The following is a 12,500-nucleotide window of genomic DNA, read 5'->3' on the forward strand; positions in this document are numbered from 1 at the left end:
GCTGTAAATAACACCAATAAAAATAATCTTTCATTTCACTTTATGCTCTGCTCTGCTCCTTTGAGTCATGTGTAGGCCAGCTCATCTAAGTTCAATAACTTGCTTTTGTTGGAGGAAGGAAACCTGCTACATACGCACGCACGCACGCACGCACGCACGCACGCACACACGCACACACGCACACACGCACACACGCACACACACACACACACACACAATAATAATAACAATGGAACAAACCACTTAAATCTAGTCTATATAATTGTTCCTCATACAATATTTTACAATAGCCTACCTAATGAAGAAACTACTAGTTGTGCCACATGTCCTAGTCCCTCCCCTGTCCGACATCATGGCCGGGTGTCTCCCTCAGCCAGCGCAGGTGTGGCTGGTCTCAATCAGCCCAGCTGCTCCACAATCACCATCAACAGAGGCTGCCAATATAAGCTGCAGAGAACCGGCGCCAGACCCCTTGGATGTGGACTATACTACCGGTATACATAGTTCTTCTGACCAAGCAATTGGTTGAAATAGGCTATCCCGCCGTGCTGAAATGGAAATTCATTTACGGGGGGGGGGGGGGAGTTACAAATATGGCGATAAGAGGCCACTCACAACTCTGGAGTGAGCTAAATGTAAATCAAACTGAGGAGTGGCAGACCAATTATCTCCTCAGGGATTGTTTTCCCTATGGCAGATTTGTCTGGTTTCCAGGCTAGCATGCCACATACGGTATAGGCTCTGGCCTGAGTCCCGTTCATGAGCACCTTTGTTGCATCCCTCTTTCCTGACCTATCTTCACTTGTAACTAGCAATAAAGGCAGAAAAGCCAAAAAGCTTTAACACATCTTTAAAAAAAAAAAGTTTTAAGACTCAATGCAGTATAGAGTATGTCATATACAATACAATATGCATGTACAATAACTTGGACATGCATGCTTGCGTGCTCAACATAGTGAGAAGGGAGTGAGTGTGGGGGGAGAGGAGATGAACACTTTGACTGTGCCTACTTTGAACTGCAATACTGCAGAACCCATTGAGCTGCGGGCCGTGGGCCTCCACGAGCCAAAACACACACGGGTCGTCCCTCCCAACATCAGCACAGTCCAGCACACTGGGAGAGAACGAGAGAGAGAGAGAGATAAAAGCTAGTTTATTTGTACGGTGCTTTACACAAAACATTTAGAGCATTAACACAATGTGCAAAAGAAACAAGACATTTGAATACAAATAAATATTGTTATTAAAGATGCAAATAAGCTACAGTAGAAAAAAACAGTTTAGAAAAAAATAAACCTATAACAGGAATAAATGTATACAGAAATGAAACGAGAAACCTCAGTGGGCAGCAGCAAGCAGAACATGTCTTCAGCTTTGTTTTTTAAGTTCTACAGCCCTGCCGGTTTCTGGGAGTTGGTTCCAGATATGTGTTGGGCATAAAAATGCGTTTAGTTCCGTTTCCAGGGACAGAAAGCAGACCTGAGAGTCTGGGTGGTTCACAAACAGGAGGAGAAACTCTGGCATTTATTTTTGGCCCTAAAAAACATTCTCTTTATAATTTATCATCATCAGCACTGTTTTGAAATCAACTCAAGGAGAGGGTGGTGGACACTGTTTCCATGTCTGTTTATTATGTTTTCTGTAAAGTTGCTTGTTGGTATTTCGCGGGTTGCATTTTTTGGGGGCTTGTTTCTTAATGTAGTTGCTTATTTAAACTTAATTGTATTCGTCCACGGATCTGCATTTTTTGATTTCTTTGTTTTGTGCCAGATTTGTGTGTGTGTGTGTGTGTGTATTTTTTTTTTCTTCCCAAATACAAATAATTCAAATTAAAATATATTCTTTTCAAATAGCCGATGCAACATGTGGCCTATAGTAGAGCTGCCGGGGATAGGTGGAGGGTGTTGGTGCGCCTCTGTTTTCTATCACCGCTGGTGGATGTTGGCAGAGAGACTAAAGAGGAACAGAGAGAGAGAGAGACCCCGTGGATATACTTCTGTCTACCCAGAGCGCTCTGTGTGTGTGTAGCCCTGTGCTCCTCCTCTGAAAACCAGAGAGAGAGAGAGAGAGAGAGAGAGTAAACTCTGCACTTCAAAAGACAGTTTGATCTCATGAGTACACAGGAGCGCAACCTGAAAGCGGATCTGAAGAGGCAGTTTAAAGGCAAATCTAAGAGGGGACACTGTCACAGTGTCACACACAGTGGATGGTGAAATGGGGGGGGTATGCTAGGTCATGAAATGCTCCGGTCTTCCCTCTTCGGACGTTTTTTTCTTTCTTTGATCTCTGAGACCAAAATGGGGGAGGGGTCATTATGTGACCTAAAGTAGAATATTATATAACACACACACACAGTCCTTATAGGAATCTATTTTGTGTATGAAACATTTTGAATTTAAATTTAGATTTTATTAATAAAGGGAGGAGGACGCCCCTGTCATGCAGAGTCCACTGCACTTTGGATTACAACATCATTTCCTGTGTTTCATGAAACTGAAAAAACACAAATCTTCTCTTCTGGGCGGTCCCTGGCACAAAACCTTTTCAGATATGTCTGTTGCCAAATATATATATACATTTGAGGGTCCTTTGGTGCGAAAAGGTTAGAGAGCAACTGGTGTAGGACTCTCCAAAATCAGGATTGGCTTCAAACCCAAAAGGCTGCCTATGGGTATGGCTCTATAAGAAAGTAGGTCACCATGGCCTGGTGGCACTTGTGATGGGTACCAGGGGCCACCCCGACCCACACACCCACCCACCAGAGGGACGCCTGAGGGGGCCACCTGTCCCCAGCCTGTACAGGCCCCCCATCACAACCATATGAAAGCAGATACCAGTCAACAGGTGTGTGTGTGTGTGTGTGTGTGTGTGTGTGTGTGTGTGTGTGTGCGTGCGCTCGCTCGCCACACTCATGGTGTCAGCACTCATAACGTTGCTGTCAGGCAGAAACCTTGTATCTCCATATTTAAACTTGTTTAGGTTTTCTCTTAAATCAATGTCCTACTTTATCATACTACAAGCTCACGAGACTTGTAGATCAGCTATTTTTGCTTTGTGAAACATTTTGACAGTGAAGTGGTTAAACAACAATGGCAACGAGTAGTTCCAAACATAAATGTAATGTTTATTCATAATGTTCAAATGTTCGACAGAAAGACAATTATTATTATAATTATACGTTAATCGCAATTATTTGAGAGCCAATTAATCGTCAAGTAAAGTTTCATAACCATGACAGGCCCTACTAAAAATAATAGAGCATGGATCCATTGCGAGCACATTTTGGTTTTGGATATACTTGTTTTCCACACGACAGCGCCGATAAGCAGATTGTGACAAACAATGTGCAGGGCTGCAGCTATAGCAGCTGATGGGTGCCTGCCTGGTGCACACACAGTGTGTCACAACACCAGGGTCTGGAAATAGCTTGCAGACAACTGTTGGCTGCAGGCAGGAGGACAGACAGTTGTCACCATGGTTGGTCCCTGCATGGCTGCCTGCCTGGGATCCCCCTGCCTCTCCTTAACTACAGAATACTTCACATTCTCATTCGGAAGTTGACCTCAATTCTATGCCGTCATTATGAAATAACAGATATAATACACCGTATACGTACAGGGCTGATGGGGGACCCTCTGCACCACACTAATTGAGCTTAAAAGCTCAATTAGCTCAAAACTGTACCTGTTCGATAGCAAACTATTCTGCTGGTTAAATGAGAAAAAGAGGTTGCCCATCAGCAATGGTTTTCAGTGGAGTGCTAGTCTCTGGGGGTCACCAGGGAGTCTCCGGGGGTCCCAGGAGACTCCCTGCCCACAGGGGACCAGGCCCATTCCGGCCTGCTGCCCCACGTCCGAAACGGTTGAGAAATGACATTGTTACTGTGTGGGGGTCCCTCTACTGTGCCTGGCCTCTACTGTACTGTACTGTCACTGTAATGTACTGGCACACCCGAAATCATCACATATAGTTAATATGTGTGTGTGTTAGGTTGCGCACAGGTGGTGAAAAACAACCATGCTATTTTCGTGCTCATACCCACCCACCCAGCCAGCCACCCAGCCACACACATAGCTCCGTAAGGGACCACTCAAAGAGAGAGAGAGAGAGAGAGAGAGAGAGAGAGAGAGAGAGAGAGAGAGAGAGAGAGAGAGAGAGAGAGAGAGAGAGAGAGAGAGAGAGAGAGAGAGAGAGAGAAACAGTCACCTGGGGCGCCACAACAGGCCATTATATGAACTTTCAGGAAATCCTGATTTCCTTACTAGCTTCACAAAATATCTGTCTGACTGCCCCCCTGGCATGAACATGGCAGTTGAAACACGTGAGTGCTTATACATTTTGGCAGATGATGAAACATATGCATTTATGTCCTTAGCTAATAGGTCAACAATTCTGTCGTGCCTAGCAATGTACATTCCCTTATATACATAGCAGCCATTAGGAATATGTGACAGTGTTTCTGTAACTGGAGTGTGGTCATAGTGCAGACAATGAGGAGGAAGTGTTAGAGTACCACAGAGAGAGATTGAGTCTGGTTGGAAGGACCTGTAATCTGGCTTTGACTGTAAAGATGATATATCCTCATCAACTGCATAATTCTTGAATATTGTATGAGATACGATGTGGTCTGCATCGGGAAGGCAAGCTAGCTTACCCTGTAGTTTTAAACCAGTCCAGTATTGTTGTTGTTTTTGCTGTTGTAACATTATAAGGTACCTCCGTGCATTGACTGGTGATATATGGTGTTCCGTATCAGGTGACGTATTGTGTCTGCTCCATGTACATTGGTGTTTTTCATGTCGTCTTTCACAACAAGGAACAGATCCAGTAATGCCCTTTGAACTGAGGTTGTGGATGGTCTGCAGGGGACAGAGGAGCCCCTACTCTGTAGCCCCATGGGAGATAAATCACCCGGAGGTCAGGAGGTTATAGACTGACCCCCCCGGGGACCTTTTTGCCTTGTGAGATTCCCCTTCAACCATATGTCTGTGGCTGGCTCGCTCCGTCCCGCCCTCCTTACTCCCCGTGTCTCTCCCTGCGAGCGGAGGAAGGTTCAACAGCCAAGAACAACAGGCCTGGACCAGCCCTGCTCCAAACAGTCATCTAAACCAAGCCCCGATCCGCTCCCATCCAAACAGTCATCTAAACCAAGCCCCGATCCGCTCCCATCCAAACAGTCATCTAAACCAAGCCCCGATCTGCTCCCATCCAAACAGTCATCTAAACCAAGCCCTGATCCGCTCCCATCCAAACAGTCATCTAAACCAAGCCCCGATCCGCTCCCATCCAAACAGTCATCTAAACCAAGCCCTGATCCGCTCCCATCCAAACAGTTATCTATTCTAAACCAAGCCCCGATCTGCTCCCATCCAAACAGTCATCTAAACCAAGCCCCGATCCGCTCCCATCCAAACAGTCATCTAAACCAAGCCCCGATCCGCTCCCATCCAAACAGTCATCTATTCTAAACCAAGCCCCGATCCGCTCCCATCCAAACAGTTATCTATTCTAAACCAAGCCCCGATCTGCTCCCATCCAAACAGTCATCTAAACCAAGCCCCGATCTGCTCCCATCCAAACAGTCATCTAAACCAAGCCCCGATCTGCTCCCATCCAAACAGCCATCCAGAGCTACTCACTTTCATCCGCTGCATGTGCTGTCTCAGACACATACAAATCAGCACCCCGCTGATATATTGGTTTGGCCGATAGGTCGACCATTATTTGACCTTTTTGGCGACATGGTATCAAAAACTCTCTAAAAGAAATCCATTAGAAAGGTTACTTTCGTGCACCCTGTAAGAATGCTCAGATTGGAGACGAGTCGTGCTCGCTTCCTTGATGTAAATCTGTGATTATGGAGTCAATGTGTCCTTATTTGTAGCCACTTTCAAGCTGGTGTCCCCATCCTGGGCATTTTTGCCTCTAGTTTTTGATCTACATGCTATGCATGGACTATTTTCTATTCATCAAAAAGCGATTCATGTTTGATTTTTACCAGCTGCTATGCAATAGCAAGCTGGGTCTATTGGTGTGCAAGCTAGTCCTCTAGTCCAGCTGGTTTTCTCATTGTTTAACACATTGTCTGTGGCTGATGTATATCAATCTATTGTCTGCGATTGACATATGTACGGTACACGTTTTATGTCGCTTCATATGGATCTTAAACGGCACCACTAAAAAAAACTACTTTTAGCCCTGAGCTGGTTGCTAGGCGACGCCTTGCTCACCCCCAGGGACGTGCACACATAGACATCAAAGGGGGCTTCAGCCCCTGCCCTTTTACCCGCCTGTAAAACAACTGTCTCCTGAACTTGAACTCAGCATTTTGCGTTGAACAAATTTGTTTAGAAATCCAGGTCCTACACCGCATTTCCGCTAGCTAAAGAGTGCTGGGTTGCGCCCCGAGAATAGCTGATCTATTATATTTTTGGACCACAACGCTTATATGAGACGATATTAAGATGAGCCCATGTTATTCTCCATGGAGACATTACTTCCGCGAACCAGGAGAATCGAAGGGATGAGCGAGTTACGTCAGGACTTCGGTGCTCTATTAGCTTGGATTCCCCATCGATGATGTCACTGGTGGGCGGGTTTCTGAACTGCCCACAGCTCTCCTATGAGACACAGAGTAGAAAAGAATTGTGTCATTTTATTATGAACATTAGTCAGGACCAATCCTGAAATATGAAGATAGGTTGAAAAGTGTTGAAGTGGTCCTTTAAGTAAAAAAAAAATAAAATAGAATAGAATAGAATAGAAACGTTAATCACGTTTTCAAATTCATTCAGCACTTTTATAAACAATTAAAATCGGCCAAAGCATCTGTAATCTGTGGTCTTACGTCTCTCCAAAATTCAGGGTCAGGCACAGTTTTGTGGGGCTCTAGTGCAGTGGTTCTCAAACCTTTTAATTTCAAGGAACCCTGAAACTCTGGGAGTGTTCAAATGGAACCAAATATGATGGGTCCATTTGGAACCAAACTGTCAGAGATACGGACCTGTAACCCCAGCATGGAACCACTGAGAGTGACAGAACCACTGCTAAAGTGGAAGCCCCATGATGCGTCCACCCAGGGCTGGCGAGGCTGAAGTGCCACAGGCCTAAATGTGCTGCTATACTGCAGTGGATTTGAGCGCATATACAGATCCTGCATGGCCACATGCACTGTGATGGAGAAACGCAGAGGCCCGCCGGCGCCGTCTGGGTCGGAACTCGGGACCCATCGCAGATTTTACCCCTTTTATTTTGTGTTGCTTGTAGATCGGCTATTTTCACTATAGTTTGGGTCCCGGGCAAACATCTAATCCCCCCCCCCCCCCCCCCCCAGACAAGGGAAGAACATTCCTGTCCCGGACCTGGATGGACTTCAGTGGTGCGCTGGGGTTTGGCCAGCCCAGGCAGAATGCACGGCATGGACAGCTGCAGTGCTCTCTGAGCTACTGGAAGCACTGAGACCAATACCACAGAACTCTGTTGAAGGTCCTGCATGCAAAATGTTACTTGATTCAAAGTGCATATACTCTCTGCACCAAAAGTAAAAGAAATTGTTATGTAGAATGTCCCATTTCTAAAGTTTATTTTATTTTGTATTTTTGAATATATATATAGGAATTTGCAACAATGACCAAAACAGTGGCCGGGCTGAATGTGGTTGAACAGAACTTATAGGATGTATTATATGTACACATTATGAAGCAGTGCTATATTAGTGTTCATGGGTAAAATGGGAAGAAAACAAAATGCTATGAAAATCTATATAATATGTGCGCTTGTAGAAGCTATTTTAGAATAGACAAAATATAAAATAGGACTTAAAATAGTAAATTGCGACAATAGTGAAGTATTAAAAGCATTGGGAAAAAAATAGACATGTATGCTCGAGTAAATAAAAGTACCCTAAGTAGAGTCAAAGGTTTTGGGGAAAGCCAATCGAGCCACATCATCCTCAGCTGGTCTGCAAACGGAGGAGGAGTGAGATTGGTGCCCGGCCGGCCCAGGTGGGTCTGTGATTCTCATCAGAGCGCCGGTCATGCGTGTTGGAGAAGAACATGCTTGTTCGTCCTCATGGTGGAGAGACCTTTTCAACACCAGGATTTGAGGCCCGTGCACTGCAGCCAGGGTGGGGGGGGGTCCTGATGAGGCCAGCAGAAGTGGAGAAAAACGCACGCACGTATGCACACACACACACACACACACACACACACACACACACACACACACACACATGGTCAGAGGAGAGAGAGGAAGAGTCTGGGTATATTTCAATGAAATGTGGACCGTTTTATTACTGGTGAAAAGTGGAAAGTCGATGCGTTTGTGCAGTGGTGGAAGAAGTGCTTCGGGGGGGGGGGGGGATATTCTGTTACAAGTAAAAGTATTCAAAAATGTACTTGAGTAAAAGTACAAGAGTAATTGGCATCATATTACTGTATTACATATAATCCTGTATACGCACCGTATACAGCACTATGTGTAAATATGTAGATAATTTGTTGTTATTGATCTCTCCCCCTCTTCCCCCCCATTCTTCTTCTTCCCTTTCCCTTATGGAAATAAAACCGATGGAGCCTGTGAACACAGTGTGACCAACACCAACACCAGTAAGGCCTGGGGGGGGGTCAGATCAACATGGAATGAATTATGTACTGGCCATATATGGAGCATGATGTCTTGAATGTACAGGGTTTGATGAGGTCAGATCAACATATGGAATGTCAGAACAGGAAGGGTGGGTGGGAGAGGACCTGTTCCGACTTGTCACAAGGCGTGATGTCTCGAGGTGTGACCATATATGGAGGTTTGATGTCACTACTCACGAGGCGTGACCATATATGGAGGTGTGATGTCACGAGGTTTTCATAGTAAATGCGACCTGTCGTCACAATACATTTTAAGGTTCTTTATTAGGAAAACAACAAACAAATCTCAAATTAGACTTTAAATAGGTTGTCAGGAAGCACACCTGAAACCACTGATTGGGGGCTTGGGTCCAATTTGGCCCAAACCAACTCCTTTTTTGGAGGGGGTCACAGAGGGACCCTGGACTTTGACAAGACTTTGAAAAAATAAGCAAGATCTACAAGCCTACATGAATTGAAATGTACCTAATGTATTCTGTGCCCAAGTTATGGGGCCTCTGCCAAACGGCGTGCCTTAATTGTTGTAAATATCTGGTCGTTCAAAAGGTCACATGCACAAAACCAAATTTCAAATTTACACCTGTAAACCTGTGTGACGATAAATATTATTCTGATTATGACTATACTCGACTCAATTTACAATTTAGGCATTTAGCAGATGCTCTTAATCCAGAGCGATTTACAGTAAGCAAGAACAAATCATGGTAATACATCATATACTGCACACATAGCCATTATGCAGAATGAGAAACGTTTCTCTAAATGTTTTTGAAATGTGTCCAAATACCCGTTGCCTGAAGTGAAGAGAACAAATAAAAAGAAAACATCGTAAAGTAAACTGTTTGGACGGCGGTTTTCTTGGGAGCTGGGAAGGTCGGTTTTCCACACTTTATGTTGTCTCGGTTCCCCTAGGCCGAGACATCACACTATCATTAATCAACATGTTACTTACTGTAGATGGATTAAGTATGAAATATAGGGGTTAATTGGTTAATGTATGTTGAAACTCTTATTCAAATTATAGTTAAGTAATTCTCAGAGGCAATATTTGCCTCTGAGAATTGAAAAATGGACTCAAAGTAAATCCAAACTCAAGTGTACTTAAGTATAGTTTTTGAGTAAGTGTACTTGCTATCCACCCACTGCGTTTGCGAGAGCGTTCCAAACGATGCTGGCTGAGGGTTAGGGTTAGAGGACAGTTTCCCATTTTGGATGCGGCTCAAACAGGTAATGCTCTCACATTGTCGCTGTCAGGCAGAAACCTACTATATCCAAATTTCATCTTCTTACTGTATGCTTCTTACTGTAAATGAACACCCTATACAGTGTTATACACAAAAGTAGCTAAATGGATGATTTTCAAACTCACAATGTATCGCATGAATCTGCTATTTGTGATTATTTTGACATACAAGGTTTCCATCCTACATTGACAGTATTTTCTCCAGGGTTTAGAGATGCTGGCTCTCACAGGCTGTGTGATGGGATATCATTTGTACACTGTGATCAGTTTTGACTGACTGGAATTTATTGCTACATCATAAAACAGACTATTTTGTAAAATGTTGCCATCGACAGAAAGTGAACTAACACATTTACTCAAGTAAATGTGAAGTAGTGACTAGTTAGTTAGTCACCCCCAGGCATGGCCATATATGGTCATGTGACATCACATTTTCATAGTGAATGCGACCTGTGGTCACAATAAATATTAAGGTTCTTTATTAAGAAAACAGCAAACAAATCACAAATTAGACTTAAAATAGGTTGTCAGGAAGCACACCTGAAACCACTGATTGGGGGCTTGGGTCCAATTTGGCCCAAACCGAGACATCACACTATCATTAATCAACTTACCATCAAATGTTACTTACTGTAGATGGATTAAGTATGAAATATAGGGCTTAATTTGTTAATGTATGTTGAAACTCTTATTCAAATTATAGTTGAGTAATTCTCAGAGGCAATATTTGCCTCTGAGAATTGAAAAATGGACTCAAAGTAAATCCAAACTCAAGTGTACTTAAGTATAGTTTTTGAGTAAGTGTACTTGCTATCCACCCACTGCGTTTGCGAGAGCGTTCCAAACGATGCTGGCTGAGGACAGTTTCCCGTTTTAGATGTCAAACAGACAATGCTCTCACATTGTCGCTGTCAGGCAGAAACCTACTATATCCACATTTTATCTTCTTACTGTAATCTTTTTTCCCCCTGAAAATGAACACCCTACTTCATCATACCAAACACATACAGTGTTATACGCAAAAGTAGCAAAATGGCTGATTTACAAACTCACAATATATCGCATAAATCTGCTATTTGTGATTATTTCGAAAGTGGTTTTGACATACAAGGTTTCCATCCTACATTGACAGTATTTTCTGCGGGGTTTAGAGATGCTGGCTCTCACAGGCTGTGTGATGGGATATCATTTGAACACTGTGATCAGTTTTGACTGACTGGAATTTATTGCTACATCATAAAACAGACAATTTTTCGACGGAAAGTGAACTAAAACATTTACTCAAGTAAATGTAAAGTATTGACTAGTTAGTTAGTCACCCCCAGGCATGGCCATATATGGTCATGTGACATCATCAGCGATGGAGATCCCTGATGTCATCAATATTAAGCAAGCCCATATATGGAGATCCCTGATCAGCAACTGTACATCTGACCTCAAACCCTTAGATCTCCATATATGGAGCTGACCTGTTCTGACATTCCATATGTTGATCCTTCCCCTTCGATGTCTCCCTTTTGACCGATAGCTGTCCATTTAAACTCTAGACGGGCCTGCCCCAAGGTTATTAGTGCAGCCGTGCTCGGCAGCTGGCGAAAACTACAGTTCTCAACAGGCTCTGTACACTCAAGACACTGCCCGCGCTGCCACCCTTAGATCTCCATATATGTAGCTGAGCTGTTCTGACATTCCATATGTTGATCTGACCTCATCAAAACCCTGTACACTCAAGACACGCTCCATATATGGCCAGTATATGGCCCGCGGGCTGCCAGTTGAATACCCCTGGATTAGACACTAACACTACTAATAATCAGGACATTGAAATCATTTCTTGACAAATCCAACCCAACCAAACAACAAAACTATGACACCAAATTGATCAAAACAACTAAAGTCGATAATAAACTTCTGTGTTCTGCGCTTCTAAAAATAGATACGTTTGACCGCTGCAGTGACTAATACATTGAGAGAATCTTAATGTACAGACTGGACATTGATGAAGGCCGTCAACCTTGGCAGCACAGAGCTCTCACTGCAGCCAAGGGGTAAGGGAGACAGAGCTTCACTTCTGGACCAAATATGAATAAGAAATGATTGGATTGTACGTTTGTTTATTGGTTAAAAATATCTGTTTTGATATATAAGATAAGATCTTTATTTGATACTGTATGAGACAAGTAAAGAAAGACACACTGACACCATATCATAAACTGTTAGTCCGTCATAGTCAAGTCATCACAGTCTGTCTATCTATAGCACTTTGGCATCGTAGTGAGAACAAAGTTCATGTGTGGATTGTGCGGCTTCAATATTTAAATAAGGTCATTATTTAAATATGCTGGTGATTATGTTTTGGTTAATTGCCCTGCACTAGTCTGAATGCAGCCTCAAGCGTTCATTCCTGACTCAATGGCCATGTAATGCTGTCCAGTCACGAGAGAGAGAGAGAGGTATACAGAGAGTGACAAGAGATAGGCAGTGAGGGAGCGAGGGAAGAAGGACATAGATAGCAAATGAAAGAGACAGGGAGACAGAGCGAGAGCAGAGACATCTCAGAGCGGCCTGCTTGTTGTTAAGGTCTCGCGCAGCGCTGCGTGCTCCAGCAGATT

The sequence above is a fragment of the Protomyctophum bolini genome, assembly GCF_963924005.1.
Source record: "Protomyctophum bolini genome assembly, chromosome: 4".
Classification (NCBI taxonomy): domain Eukaryota; kingdom Metazoa; phylum Chordata; class Actinopteri; order Myctophiformes; family Myctophidae; genus Protomyctophum; species Protomyctophum bolini.